We start from the raw sequence: 17,297 nt of genomic DNA, 5'->3' as shown, positions 1-17,297 counted from the left end.
TTTTCTTTCTTGTTTGTAACTACACAAACACTATATAAGAGAGTAGTTGTAATCTCAGAAAAGATATACCACAGAGAAATATCTCTTCTACTCTCCCTCAGTTTTTCTGTAAACATCTCTTCTACTGTTTTAAGTTCTGCCAAGCTCTAAGGGTACCCTCATTGTATGCTACATTGAGGGGTACTAACTGTAGTTGTATCCTGGAGGTGACTCGCCAACTGCTGTAGCATCTCAGAGGAGTGGCAGGCGATATTGCCTTTAGGACAGCGTAGTTTACGTGCCTCTACATTTTCTGTGCAGCAACATCAGCAACATTATTTTGAGCTAAGTATCTTCTTCTCAGTTACTTTATTAGTAATATACCCAACATTAGTTTCATCTGTAAGAATAATGTTATATGCAAGAAAAACCATGAAAGCTGAGAGCTTTCTAGTGGTTTTAGGATATATGTTTGGTCACTACTTATAATGCGTCCTTTTGAGATCTAGTATAAGACAACACTAGATCATATAAGTTGGGTCTTGCCTGTTGATAACACTTGTTGGGATTAGTTATGTTTTGAGTCACGCCGCAAGAATAAAAAATATGTTAATGTTGCATGTTTTTGTTTCCTTGTATTTAATGCAATGGAGGATGTGATGCTGACTTTAGTACTCTTCATTCGCTTATGCAAACAGAATTGAGTAATGTAGATGCAGGAAAAGATTACAGAAAAGGGCATTCACAGTAGTTCTATGGAATGTGTGGTTACCGGTTATGCTAGCTTACTGAGTTCGGTTGAATGCTTCCTTAGTTCCTTTGTAGTCACTGTGAACAAATATGTGTCTAGTCTTTGAAGTTTGAACTATTTACCTCGATGTTGGTTTTTGTTCTCTATAATCCTGCAAAATACTTGGTGTTGGTTTCAAATTATGGACATACAAATACTTCTTTCTGAAGCAAAATACTACTTTACTTTACTGAATACCTGGTCATATTTTCCTGATCCTGGATTTCCAACAGTTATAGCAACACTTATGTTTCAGTGTCATTCTTCACATTTTGACTCACTGCAACTTCGTTCACAAGGAAATTCATTAACGCCATAATCTTCTCAGAAGCCATCATACAACCAGGATTCTTCCGGAAATGCTGATTGAATTCCATCCTCGGACCAATGGCCCCATCTCTTGTAAACATAAAAAAAAAAGAAAAATCTCCAAGTGGCTTAGCTCATTTATGCCAATCTATGCAGATATACAAGGAATATAGCAGTCGGAGGATCAAAACCCATTTCTTTAGCCTTTTCTACAATCTTTGTTTGTGTTTTGGCATTTCAAGTAAAACCTTTTGGTTGGTTAGGAACTTAGAAATATTTTTTTTGCTCAATCAAAATTGTATTTATTAGCAATTATCACCACAAAAGTACAATACCAGCCCAATAAGGCATTACAACAAAACTGGAATACTCAATCAATACAATCTATAATAAGGCTGTAATGAAGACTCTAAAGCAAAAGAAATGTTCTCAGTGTAGCTATTCACACACCCAGCTCCCAAGTTGCTCCCATGTTTTGCCAGATTATTTGCAGTAAAATTTATTTCCTTGTATGTCTCTGTTCTATTGCATATCCTACCAAACAATCACATACCTTATTCCATCTGGATATTATGAACCAAGGTAACTTATTACTTTTAAATGCTAACACTGCTGCTTTAGATCCTGATCTGAAGCAAACCTCCAGATTATTATTCTGCACTGCCCATTCACCTGCACTAACCACTGCCAGTATTTCTGCAATCAAAGTTGTTGCTATGCCAATACCCCCAGCCACTGCAATTAACATTTTTCCAGCAAAATTCCTCGCTACAAAACCATATCCTGAAGCACCTGGATTTCCTTTAGAATTACCATCACAACATATCAATATCTTAGGAGTAGATGGCAATGTAAGACGGAGTAATTTACATACTTCCACGTGAGTAATAAAAAAAAGGTTAAATCCACTAAAAAAAACAAAAAACAAAGTGTACTCTCATAGCTCCCAGCTCACAAGTCCACTGTACTGCAGTAAGCAAGCCAAAAGCTCTGGAGTGCACATTTCTTGTTTCTTACCCTGCAGCTGTTTTAGCTGTATTGAACACACCTGCAGTGTTGCACGATATATCAATCCCAGCATTTTGATTTTCGGAGTTAAAAGAAACCTTTACAAAGACAACTATCATTATAACATTGATGGGAGAAAACATACTTGATGATTTAGTGCTTGCAGCAACACTGAGAATAAAGGTGAATTATTCGTGATTTTATCAAATTGGTCAGTACTAAATACGATAGAGCAAAAGACATGTAGTTTATACATGTAAAACGGACATGTCATATATAATTGATGTTATGCTATATTCAGTTTTCTCTGATTCTAGTCATGCCTAATGCAAAATTTCCTGCCGTTTTAGTAATTTATGATAATCATATAAGAATTCTGTGGGTCCAAGGCACATTCACCTTATAAGATGAAAAATCAAATACAATCTACATGACAAATAAAATCAAGCTCAAGAGATAGCAGATTACAAACTTACACTCTAAACAGAAACTAGCATCTTTTTCTTGAAGGCGGGCCTAATTCCTAAGCATAAAAATACTCCTTGATATCATTGATGGAATAGATCTTTTATGTTGTTTCTCTCCGACTTTTCTTTCTTGTCTCCATCACGTAGTATACGCCTGTCAATTACCCTTTAAGGGCGTCCAAGCTGCTTTATTTAATATGCATTGTCATGAATATTTATGAGCGTAAGACAAGAAGACAACGCCGATATAAGCACACTAAAAAGCTTCCATAGAGTACGCTGCCACTTCCATCCAGCATCAATAGAGACAGAGTTCTTAGACTACTAGAGCTCATGGTTCTTTTAGTTTAAACACAAAATTGATAGGTTACCTCCTTCACATCCTAGAGAAGTAGGGGAAACCTCGAATTGTCATTATTTAGTTAAGTACTCCGTCAAAGATTACGAGAATAAAAAAGAAGCCTGTAGTTTCAAACTAAGTTCAACATCATATTTACTATAGCTATGTGGACAAAAGCAGAAGAACTCATTATTGTTCATACAAGCAACCAATTCGATTCCAGGGTTTATCTTGCTAATTGCCAACACAAACACAGTTTCAATATAGTTTATATACAGTACCTAAATGATCTTATCTAACAAAAAACTGCAAATACACTTTCTTCGGTTTCACAACTAAAATTCAAACATCTCATGCCATGGTTTTAGATGATGATAAAGCATAAACTACTACTCCATGATACATAGTCTTCAGTTTTTTATACATGTGAAGCAACCTAACATTCATAACCGAAATAGCAAAACAAGCATAAACAAGAACAGAGATAAAATGTGAAAGAAACTCATGATTTAAATAAAAAATTAGACTATAACGGACAGTTACCGGGTATTTATCTCATCAAATCCTTCAGTTTCTAAGTAGGTTTTGGTAACTGAGCTGACCTTCATTAGGTTTTGGACAAACTCTCCAGAGAAGGCTTGTCTACCATTGTTGAAAGTGAGCTTAAAGAAATCATTTCCTTACTCAGACCCTTGGAGACTAAAATCTTGATAATAGAACACCTAGCTAGGAGTAATCCTCTCCTTCAAACCACAACTCAGCAACACTTGATGCACCATAACCCACTTCGTTCACGGGAAAATTCATCTACGCCATAATCTTCTCCTTTGAAGCCATCATACACCCAGTATTCTTCCTAAATGCTTGAAAACATCCATTTCTTTTCTCCAAGTGGCTCCGCCATTGATGCCAATCCATGTATAGCATTAAGAAATGTAATTTTCGAAGGATCAAAACCCATTTCCTTGGCCTTTTCTACAATCTTTATAAATCTTTCGGCACCTTCATTTCTCAAAAAGCTTTAGGTTGTCCACCAATTTTTGATAATCCAAAAATATCATCTAAAATTTTTAAAGACGTTTTGGTCAGACTGAACAACAACAACAATGCTCTTCAGGGATACCAATTGAAGGGATTATTCATATATTAAAACTGAGATGCCTCGGGAATCAGGATCATTGGGTCATTTGAGATGAAGTTTGCCCATAACCCCGTTTGGGTATGAAAAAATCGAATTTGCCCATGAGGGTTTTATCTGAGTTTGAAGAGAGGATGGATGGGTGTGTAGAAATGTGGGATTAAGTAAATCCATAAGTTAACTGAACCTAGTTTAGTTGTGGTTTTGAAATTGAGTTTTTGATGTCCAAGTAACCCTAGACTTAACAAAAAAAAATTGTGTTGCAAACAGAAGATACTTAGCTGGTTGGTGGTGGTGCGAATGTTGAAGAATGTTGATAGTCACTCCCAGTTTACACCTTAAAGATCGAAAGTTCGAAACATTTCGCCTTTCACCAGACAAAAAAGAAGACTGAGAGAGAACTTTGGGTGAACTGTAAAGTAATGAATCCTGAAGGGTAATATCAATCAGTCATTCCAAACGGATCGCCTTCAAATACAACACAAAAACAACTCCCGGAGTTAGCAATTCACGAAGTGTTCGGAACGGAAATAGTACGGGTATTATTCATTTTAACGGGTTACAAATTTGGTCCACTATTTGGTCAACCAATTATAATTTTCAGATAGTACAGAACCACATAGTACATACGTAATTCGTTTTTGAGATCTTAATTCGGTATTGAAAATTGGCACACATTTTTTTTCTTTGTAGAAATAAAATGAATTAAAAGCAGCTTACCAACTTGATTACCTGAAATCTAATAATGTTTGTATCACAGAAATGTAAAGCTGGTTGTTGTTGTGACATCCCAGCTTTGAATTCATCACCTAATAAACTGACAAATACAATAAGGAGCAACAGTACTCCAATTAATATTGTGTACAAATTTTCTTGCTTCTTTGTCTAGAATATACGCAACTCTATTAACCTCTCTTGAGGTAGACTTAAAACCCAAAAAATTATTGCATTGAGTAACAATTTTTTTCGCTTCGTTTAGAATAGATTCACACTGTCATAAATTCGGTTGTTTGTGCCATTCAAGTACTCCACCACTCTCTTACAATTTCCTTCAATGATAAATGTCGTTATTCTTGCATCTTTTGCCCTACTAGCTCCTTCTAGAGTTGCAACTACTTCTGCCTCTTCTGCACTTGAAGTAGTACTGGGTCTTGCTCTTGCTCCCTCCATAGTACCTACATGATTACGAAAAAAAATGACAACACCTGTAATAGAATTAGCATCCAATTTCCAAGCAGCATCCACATTAACTTTCAACTCATTTAGACTTGGAGCGATCCATTGAGGTTGACTGTGTAATGTGTTTACCACCCTTGGAAATAAAACATTTGGGTTAAAAACTTCATCTCTAGGCGTCCAAAACTGAATGTGCCTCTGAATAAAAAGGGATGTCGTAATTGAGGAGTTAGCATTATCACTAAACACCCTATACACCTCTCCTTCCATATAATCCAACATTTTTTTGCTGCAAATTCTACACAAATGCTTTGAGAAACTCCATTCATCCAATAGCTGAAATGTTCCTTAAAAGAGACATCTGAATGAACTGAATGAAGAGAAGGACAAGGAGGCAACATCCAAATAGATTTAGAAAATGACAATTTAAGAATAGATGTTCCAGCGTCTAATCCTCTGTTTCACAGAAAATACATCTTGAAGAGGCTTTTTTAGTGTATCTAGACAAAGTATAGTTAACAGGTAAAGCATCATGCAAACATTTTCAAATGAAAAGTTTAATCCTTTGCGAAACCTTTAGGTTCCATAGCTTTTCCCAAAAAGTTTTAGAATGCTCATTACTCCCTAAGGATATAAAAGGATCTTTAATAGTTATCATCCTAGTTAACTTCCATCTAATTCTATCTTTATATAACAAATTGTCAGCATTGCAGAATAAGTTGATATTCAAACTATTAGAGATAATGACAGAAGGAAAACAAGATTTAAGAGAAATTAAATTCCAGTTATTGTTGCAATCAATTAAGTCTGCAACAAGTGTTAGATTGGTGTTAATGGGCAAACCCAGTTCAGACATATTTTTATCAAGACCGGGTATCCAGTTGTTAAACCATATGCTAATGGACTTACCATCACCTACTTCCCAAATTCTCTTTTGTTTAATGAGGACCAGGACTTTACTAATACATTTCCATGTCCACGAACTAGACTAAGACACTTTGGAAATAAGAGCAGAAGAGTTCTTAAAGTACTAGGGTTTTAACAAAGATGCCATTATCAGTCTCCATGCAAATTTAGCTAACATTGCAAGCTTAGTTTTATTAGCATCTTTAAACCCCCAAACCACCTTGAGATACAATCTTACACATGACATGTCGTGGGTTATAACCCCAAAGGTGTCACTATCCATCCATAAAAAATCCATCAAAACTAAAGTAACACGAAAATCCCAAATAAACTGAACTCTCTGAACTACCCTTCCGTATATTTCCATATTTCCTTTCTTTAGCAACCATTTTCCCTTAACTTCTCTTATCTTCCATCAAAAACCATAAACTCAGATTTGGAAGCAATTTCAATTCTCTCTTATTTTGAAAAAGCGGGGGTACAACAACCACACCCAATATTTCGCTTAGAAATCTGTATGGACAAACTCCAATATACTTTCAAGAATCAACTAGACTCAATCTTAATAAAGTATATCAAAGAGTTATATCTCTCTTTCTCGATTCAATTCTTTCTCAAGCAAATAGAAATCTGCGAGTCTAATTGAATACGAGAGAAATCACTTGAACGGTACCAAAGACCAATGTTCAAGGATCAATCAATTTCAATCAACAACCAAGGTTCGGATTTCCAATTGATTGATTCAAACGCACAACCTGTGATATTTCAATTATATAACAAAATATAATGCGGAATAGAAATAACACAGACACCAGAATTTTGTTAACGAGGAAACCGCAAATGCAGAAAAATCCCGGGACCTAGTCAAGATTGAACACAGATTGTATTAAGCCACTACAGACACTAACCTACTACAAACTAACTTCGGTCTGGACTGTAGTTGAACCCAAATCAATCTCATGCTGATCCAAGGTAAAATTATGCTCCTACATCTCTGATACCAGCAGGATACTACGCACTTGATTCTCTTAGTTGATCTCACCCACAACTAAGAGTTGCTACGACCCAAAGTCGAAGACTTTAATAAACAAATCTGTATCACACAGAAAAGTATACATAATAGATAAATATGTCTTCCACAGAAATACCTACGAGTTTTGTTCCGTCTTAAATCAATGTGAACATGAATCAATTGATAACCCGGACTTATATTCCCGAAGAACAACCTAGTATTATCAATCACCTCACAATAATCTTAATCGACGCAGTGAAAGAAGATATTGTGGAATCACAAACGATGAGACGAAGATGTTTGTGACTACTTTTCTATCTTTCCTAATGGAGATATAAATCTCAAGTCAATCGTTACGATTGTACTCAAAACGATAGAAGATGCAAGATCAGATCACACAACTACGAGAAAGTAGTATCAGTATGGCTTCACAATCCCAATGAAGTCTTTAAGTCGTTAACCTAGTTTTCAAGAAGAAACCTAAGGTTAAAGGAGAATCGACTCTAGATAATACAACTAGTATCACACAGGAGGTGTGGGGATTAGGTTTCCCAGTTTCTATAGTTCTCCCTTATATAGTCTTTCAAATCAAGGTTTGCAATCAATGTTAGCTTGGTAACAAAGCATTCAATATTCACCGTTAGATGAAAACCTGATTAAATTCAATCTAATATTTCTCAACCGTTGGATCGAAAACTTAGCTTGTTACACACAAATAAATTGTATTATTTTGGGTTTATGTAACCTACCCAAACATGAACATTTGTTGGTTCAACAATAGTTAACCAATGGTTAGCCATATGAGCACTTTCATATCAACCATGTTCTTCTTCACCATAACTAGTTCAAATGACTCAAATGAACTAGTTAGAGAGTTATTCAATTGCAAGGAAATCTTATGTAACTACACAAGACATAATCGAAGCAAAAACGGTTTGATTCACTCGAATCGGTTCATGAACTATATAGCCACGACTTGCATTTAGCATTCCTTAGTTAATAAAAATAAGTTCACAAACAATCGTCTTTAGATATAACCAGCTTAAATTCGCAGACTTAGTTCGCGGACTTAAGTTCTCGGAAGGAGTTCTCAAACTCCAGCAGATTTTCTCGGGTCGAGAACTTCCACCAGTTCGCGAACTGGGTTCACGGACTGAGTTCGTGGACTGAGTTCACGACTCTTGTTCCGGTTCTATTGATCAACAAAGTTCGCAAACTTCGGTTCAAGGAAAAAAGGACTTATACATATATATGTTGCCACACAATGCTTATATCCATCATTGGTTATTTAATCTAAACTCTCATTTCAACCATTGAAACATTCTTAGAGGACATTTCGTCAAAGTAAGCAATTTTCAAGGTGATTGAAACGTGTCATGACTTTCGTCACTAGGTAAAGATGAACTTGGCCAAATAAAAAGTTTACCAACCCATATTTCGAGAAATAGATAGGCGAGATAAACTCGGCTCGCAATAGCAAATGTGTATAATCAAAGTCTATATATCAAAACGGCTTTTGTCTCAAAATAAGAGATAGAGTAGATAGACTTTTGAGTGATAGATAAGTTCAAGTCTCCACATACCTTTTAGTCGATGAATATCCACCAGTTCCTTGAGTAGTCCTTCATCTTGTATGATGATTTCCATGGAGTTCTTGAGCTCAACTACACTTTCTATCCTAGTCCGAGACTTAGTTATAGTAGACTAGAAATCAAGACTTGTAGGTTTGATCACGAATATTGACAAACATGCTTGAGATAGCAACACATGCGAGTTCGATCGAACAATGCTCTAACAATCTCCCCCTTTGTCAATTTTAGTGACAAAACTATCAATACATACGGAATACAAAAATAAATGAATTAACTTTTGTAGCTTCTATTCCACATACCTAATCTTAAACATTACTCGAAATCTTCGTCACTTCCAAGTACTCCAATGATCCCAAAGGTTGTAAGTTCAGCATCATCATTGTTGAAAATCCGTAGCTATAACAACGAGAAAACAAGAGTTCTCAATCATTGTTATACAGTGTCGTAGTATCATTATATAGTATCAAAGTTCAATTGCATCACAAGTTCGACAACAATACTATGGTAATATGTATCACTCCCCCTTAGTCAATAATACATCTCACATGGAAACCACTTCCCCTTACATAATGATCCGAAAACCATATGTATTTGTAGTGTGAACTACATATTAATTCTCCCCCTTTTTGTCAATAAAATTGGCAAAGGTACGAAAACGAGATCCTAATGAAACTTCCAAAAAATATTTTTCATGACCAAAAGAAAGCATATATCAACTTGTTTAGACGCAATCATATAGCCGAAGCTAAATGCATTAATCAAGGAGTTCATAAAGATACAAGATAACCCCTATAATATTCCACAGCCGCACTCCCCACAAAGATTTGGCAATTAAGCACAAGTTCAATTAAGAACTCTCCCCCATTAAATGTCATTCCCGAAAGAACAACAAGAGCGACCTTAATTTTAAAAGAAAAGAAGGATTTCTTTGGACATAACAAATCACATACAAGTATGAATTTGAATCCAAAATACTCAATTAAATTGACCACAAGAGAACCCATGATTAATTTAATCGGAAATGCTCAACATAAGTGAACTTATGGAGACTCAAAAATGCACAATTAGATTAATCACAAGATATCTCATAATTAATCTAATTGGAATACACAACCAAATTAACCACAAAAAGTAATCAATTTAATTGGTCATGCTCGACATAAGAGAACTTACGGAGCAACAACTAAATAACCAAACGAGGATGATTAATTTAGTTGAACATGCTAGACATAAAGTACCTCACGGAGCAACAACTAAGCTAAGAATAACTCAGTCGATAATGCTCAACATAAGACACCTTATGGAACAACACAATATATACACAAAAATTGTGGATCGGAGGTCGGCCTAATACCGTGGAATAAGCAATGATTCATTCTATTTTCCATCACCATTTGCACAATGACATACAATAGACATAATCCCTGAAAACAAAAGATTTTAACCTATCTTCCATCAATAATTGACATAATAGGGTTAACTTTTGTATTTGTCAAAAGTTCATTCCTTCTTTTATCAACATATGCATATTGACATATAAAGGACTTAACTTTCGACAAGGTATGAGACAATCACAGTTCACGGACGCAAACACACAAATCCCATAAAAAATTGCAATATATAAAACCATAAATATTACTACTGCAAAAATCATCTTCCATACAATTTTAGAATTCAAGCCAATAAATCTAAAAACATGAAGATGAAAACGTTGGACATAGCTATGTGTAATCGCAACAATGGTTATTCCAAACTCTAGTTATTCTTCTAAAACAAAACAAGAAAATGGAAGATTTACTAGGCATAAGAAACAAAAACCAGACTCCAGTTCTATGCCCGTACACGAACTAAGGTCGATTAGACGGTTCAGGAACATTACGAATCTTGGGGTCTTTGAGCTTGCGATTGATAGCATCCATTGCATCTTCAGAGAAGAGATTCTATTTGAGAATATCATTTATGTGAGATTTTATGAGACCAAGGTTAGAGGTAACCTATTTCAACTCAGTCTTTAACACATCAAGACTTTTCAGAGTATCAATGAGCTGCAGTTTTGACTCCTTCAAATATTTAAGAAAATCATGAACCACTTCAGAAGAAATCATATCTTCCTTCTCAACATCCTCATGAGTATATGCATAGTAACATGAGGCATTAAGATGATCTTCATCTACAAGGGTTCTCTTCTTCCTCCCTTCGGACTCAAAACAAATACCTTAATCAATAAATCCTTTAGCAAAACCACAAGCTCGTGAAGAGGATGCCATTCCTGATAAACCAAAATAACCCAGAGTAAGAAACCGACTCAGAGGTTTGGTATTTTATATGGTTTCTTAGGGAAGGTTACCTTTAGGGTTTCTAATAATTAATTCGTAATAGTAACAGGGGTACCCGTACGAACACAACCCGACCCAACGAAAAGCTTAAGACATAAATCTTTCTATTGCATGAAAATTCATAAATAGCTCAATAAATTTCATACCATCATAGGTGTAATTTAGAGCACAACAGTAGCAGGAAACATTGTTGCAATGAAAACTTCTTTAATAAAAAACGATCAACAAGAAACGACATTTAATACTAAAGCAACCTTTTCTGCAGACAGTAATTTAGCTATCGATGATAAGAAAATAGCTCCACTAAACAGAAGTAGTATGCTAACAGTATACTTGAATAATTGACACATCTTACTCAACAGGATTTTTATGAGTAAGTTCTTTAACCCTTGTGATTAATTAACACAAGTATGAGCTCTGAGCTCATTAAAAGAATTGTGTTTTCGGTTGAATCTCTTTTTTCTTTTCAAATCTAGAAAAGGATCCATTTTGATGTGAGAAATTATCATAAAACTTACTGTCATCAAAATAAGAGACATAGTTTGTGTCCTTACCAGAGGATTTCTGCCTTGAAGGAATTGACAACCTGTTGATAGTTTCTTTATTCCTTTTAATCACCTCCATCAGGATGTTTCTCATATCATCACTTTTTCTCCTTTCTATTGGAATCTTAACAACATTTTCTCTTTTCACAGTAGAAGAGACTTGTTCTTTCCTTAACAGTTTTTTGTTAAGACTTCTGTTCTGCTTCGAAACATTTGAGGAACTCATTGAACTGACTTTCCTGGTAGCATACACATGCTAAGTATGAGAACCAATTGGTTTGGACATAGAATGTCAGTTACGCCTTTGAGGATTAAGTCTAAGGTGTGTTGAAGTCGAACAAAGGAATTTTTATTCAACCTAGAGTTTTTCTTTTGTTTAACAAAACCTTTTGCCTCACAAAAGAGACATACTTTCTGATCACAAGATTGATTAGACAGTACAGTATTAACAGTCTCGTTAGGAGATTTCTTCCTTCCATGTGATGTAGAACATCCTTGATTAGAGGAGACTAGCACATCTTTACTGATATGAAGGGATTCCAATTTTACTTCTGAATCTGGAACATTTTCAGTCGTAGCAGAAGTACTTGGTATATTAGACTGCTTAGAGCATCCTTGAATAGAGAGTTTACTCAAGCGATGTTCAATTTCCAAAGCATCCTTTTTGAGGCTAGCCTCAAGAGTCATAGTGAAGAATGATCTTCAGTATTTTCTTCGAACTTGCAGTCCCTTACAATACCAAGGAGAACATCGACATGATGTTTTAACCAATTAAATCTATCAGCTTGGATTCTAACAATATTTAGAATCAAATCACTCTCTTCAGCTGTTTCCCGTTCATTTAGAGAGATAGACTCTTTTAAAGGGTAATCGGATTAACACATGTCGGAGCATATATGTCTAGTTTGAACACTGGGTTCATCTATATTTGAGATTGAAGAATCTTTCTCTTTAATAGAAATAGACGAGACATAACTTTTATTTCTGGTGACGCGTTTATCAGAGATAGTACTCTTGTCCATAGAGTCATATCGCTACAAACACAGACTTGTAAGGTCTTAAAACGTGTTTGCCTGCAACTGATACCAATTAATAAAACGTGGATACAACAACCACACCGATATTTCTCTTAGCAATCTGTATGGGCAAACTCCAATATACTTTCAAGAGAATCAACTAGACTCAATCTTAATAAAGTATATCAAAGAGTTATATCTCTCTTTCTCGATTCAATTCTTTCTCAAGCAAATAGAAATTTGCGAGTCTAATTGAATACAAGAGAAATCACTTGAACGGTACCAAACACCAATGTTCAAGGATCAATCAATTTCAATCAACAACCAAAGGTCGGATTTCCAATTGATTGAATCAAGCGCACAACCTGTGATATTTCAATTCTATAACAAAATATAATGTGAAATAGAAATAACACATATACCAAAATTTTGTTAACAAGGAAACCGCAAATGCAGAAAAACCCCGGGACCTAGTCCAGATTGAACACACATTGTATTAAGACGCCACAGACACTAGCCTACTACAAACTAACTTCGGTCTGGACTGTAGTTGAACCCCATCAATCTCACACTGATCCAAGGTACAGTTATGCTCCTACGTCTCTGATCCCGGCAGTATACTACGCACTTGATTCCCTTAGCTGATCTCACCAACAACTAAGAGTTGCTACGACCCAAAGTCGAAGGCTTTAATAAACAAATATGTATCACACAGAAAAGTCTATAGAATAGATAAATCTGTCTCCCACAAAAATACCTACGAATTTTGTTCCGTCTTTTGATAAATCAAGGTGAACAGGAACTAATTGATAACCCGGACTTATATTCCCGAAGAACATCCTAGTATTATCAATAACCTCATAATAATCTTAATCGTCGCGGCGAAAGAAGATATTGTGGAATCACAAACGATGAGACGAAGATGTTTATGACTACTTTTATATCTTGCCTATTGGAGATATAAATCTCAAGTCAAACGTTATGATTGTACTCAAAACGATAGAAGATGCAAGATCAGATCACACAACTACGAGAAAGTAGTATCGGTCTGCCTTCACAATCCCAATGAAGTCTTTAGATCGTTAACCTAGTTTTGAAGAAGAAACCTAAGCTTAAAGGAGAATCGACTCTAGCTAATACAACTAGTATCACACAGGAGGTGTGGGGATTAGGTTTCCCAGTTGCTAAAGTTTTCCCTTATACAGTCTTTCAAATCAGGGTTTGCAATCAATGTTAGCTTGGTAATAAAGCATTCAATATTCACCGTTAGATGAAAACCTGATTAGATTCAATCTAATATCTTTCAACCGTTGGATCGAAAACTTAGATTGTTACACACAAATGAAATGTACCATTTTGGGTTTATGTAACCGTACCCAAACATGAACATTTGTTGGTTCAACAATAATTAACCAATGGTTAGGCATATGAGCACTTTCATATCAACCATGTTCTTCTTCACCATAACTAGTTAGAGAGTTGTTCAATTGCAAGGAAATATTATGTAACTACACAAGACACAATCGAAGAAAAAATGATTTGATTCACTCGAATCGTTTCATGAACTATATAGCCACGGTTTGCATTTAGCATTCCTTAGTTAATATAAATAAGTTCACAAACAATCGTCTTTAGATATAACCTGCTTAAGTTCGCAGACTTAGTTCGCGGATTTAAGTTCCTGGAAGGAGTTCTCAAACTCCAGCATATTTTCTCGGGTCGAGAACTTCCTCCAGTTCGCAGACCGAGTTCGCGGACTGAGTTCACGGATCGAGTTCACGGCTCTTGTTCCGGTTCTCTTGATCAACAAAGTTTGCAAACTTCGGTTCAAGGAAAAAAGGACTTATACATATATGTGTTTCCACACAATGCTTATATCCATCGTTGGTTATTTAATCTAAACTCTCATTTCAACCATTGAAACATTCTTAGAGGACATTTAATTTCGTCAACGTAAGCAGTTTTCAAGGTGATTGAAACGTGTCATGACTTTCGTCACTAGGTAAAGATGAAGTTGGCCAAAGCAAATGCTTACCAACACACATTTCGAGAAATAGATAGGAGAGATAAACTCGGCTCGAAATAGCAAATGTGTATAATCAAAGTCTATATAGCAAAATGACTTTTGTCTCAAAATAGGAGATAGAGTAGATAGACTTTTGATTGATAGATAAGTTCAAGTCTCCACATACCTTTTAGTCGATGAAGATCCACCAGTTCCTTGAGTAGTCCTTCGTCTTGTATGATGATTTCCATGGAGTTCTTGAGCTCAACTACACTTTATATCCTAGTCCGAGATTTAGCTATAGTAGACTAGAAATAAAGACTTATAGTTTTGATCACTAACATTGACAAACATGCTTGAGACAACAACACATGCGAGTTCGACCGAGCAATGATCTAACATATTTTGATTCACAATTTTATAAACTCAAAACACCAGAAATCTAACTTAAAATCGAACAAATTGCTGACCTAAATCAAAACGGTGAAGAAACAAGAGAAGAAAAAAAACATGAAAAGATCAAGAAAATGCTTTTGAAACCGGTCAAAAAATCTCTAAAACCTAAATCGAAGCGCCAAGTTTTGTTTAATTATTCTTTAGTGATTGTTTATGGTTGAAAATCAACACGCGTCATTGTCTTTTCAATTCGCAATTTTGGTTTCATCAGTTGCTTTGCATAATTAGGTTTCATATTCATCTTATTTCATCATCGATTTTGTATAATCAGGTTTCATGTTCATCTTATTTCATCTATTTGTAACATAATTAGGTTTAGGTTTCTGTTAGATGACTGCTCGGTCGAACTCGCAAGCATTGCTATCTCAAGCTTGTTTGTCAAGCTTAGTTTACAAAATTATAAGTCTTGATTTCTAGTCTACTTATAGCTATGTCTCATATTAGGATATAGTGTGTAGTTGAGCATTAGAATTCACGGTGTTCATTGATTGAAGACGAAGAACTACTAAGTGGAGCTTGTAGAACTTCATCAACAAAATGTATGTGGAAACTTGAACTCATCTATCACTCAAAAGTATATTTCTATTCATCTCCTATTGAGGCAAAAGTCGTATAGCTATACAGACTTTATATTATACACATTTGATATTTCGAGTTGAGTTTAGCTCGCTTACATATTTCTTGAAATATGTGTTGGTATAAGATTTCGCTTTAATTCATCTTTATTATTGATGAAAGTCAGAAGATGATCATGTGAAAATCGCTTGGTAACATCTTACATGATTTGTGTGAGATAGTCATTTGATATAGACTCAGAATGTTTTTTATTGATCTATTGATCACTTGAAAATTGCTTTGAAGCTAATAATTTGTGTGAGACAAATATTCTCGTCTTCCGAGAATTTTTCAATTATAAAGATGGAGTTTAGAACAATTAACCATTGATTGGATATAGCACAATATGCGTACTTGTATGCTAACCGTTGCAAGTTATTCAAAGTCCGAGAACCATGGTATGCATACACGTATGTGTTTTGGTTTGATAGTTGAAGTCCGGGAACTTAGTATGCGTACCCAGATGCGTACCGGATGAGAAGTTCAAGTCCGACAATTCAACTGAGTTTGGTCACGTACGACAGTATGCGTACCCGTTCGCATACTGGCGAATCCAAACCAAGTCCGGAACTCTAAGTATACGTACCCTTTTGCATACTTGAGTGGGTTAAGTTCTAAAATCGGTTTTTTCATGAACAATTACATTTATATATTAGGGAATGCAATCTTTTGCAAACCGTAGCTATAATGTTCATTAACTGATTCAAGTGAATCAAAATCGATTTTGCTTCAATTGTATTTTGTATACATCTATGAGAATATAAATAATTGAAAAACTCCATAACTAGTTTCATTTGAGTCATTTGAACTAGTTGTGATTAATATGAACAAGGTTGATATGAAAGTGTTCGTATGGATAACTTCAGTTAACTATTGTTGAGCCAACTATGTGCACACGTTTTGGTACGGTTACTCATATCTAAATGAAGTCACATTTCATTTGTGTATAACAAGCTAAGTTTGATCTAACGGTTGAAAGATATTAGCTAGAATCTAATCAGGTTTTCATCTACTGGTGAATATTGAATACTTTGCTACCAAGGTAGCATTGATTGCAAAATATAATTTGAAGACTATATAAGGGAGAACTCTAGCAACTGGGAAACCTAATCCCCACACCTCATGTGTTATACTAGTTGCGACTAGAGTCAATTCTCCTTTAACCTAGGTTTTCTCCTAAAACCATTATAGGTTAACGACTTAAATACTTCATTGGGATTCTGAAGCCAGACCCAACTATTTTCTCTATAGTTGTGTTTTCTGATCTTACTTTGTTCTATAATGTTGAGTACTATCTTCTCTAAGATTTTCTCGAGATTTAATCTCCGATAGGTAAGATAAAAAGTAGTCACAAACATCTTCGTCTCATCGTTTGTGATTTCGCAATATCTTGTTTCGCTTCCATAGGATTAAGATTAGTGTGATGTGATTGATATTACTAGGTTGTTTTCTTCGATAATATAAGACTGGTGTATCAATTGGTTCTTGTTCACCTTGATTTATCAAAAGACGGAACAAAAACTCGTAGGTATTTGTGTGGGAGACAGATTTATCTATTCAATAGAATTTTCTGTGTGAGACAGATTCGTTTATTAATTCTTCGACTT

The sequence above is a fragment of the Papaver somniferum genome, chromosome 3 (genome assembly GCF_003573695.1).
Source record: "Papaver somniferum cultivar HN1 chromosome 3, ASM357369v1, whole genome shotgun sequence".
Classification (NCBI taxonomy): Eukaryota; Viridiplantae; Streptophyta; class Magnoliopsida; order Ranunculales; family Papaveraceae; genus Papaver; species Papaver somniferum.
Note: the sequence above shows the minus strand (reverse complement) of the source record.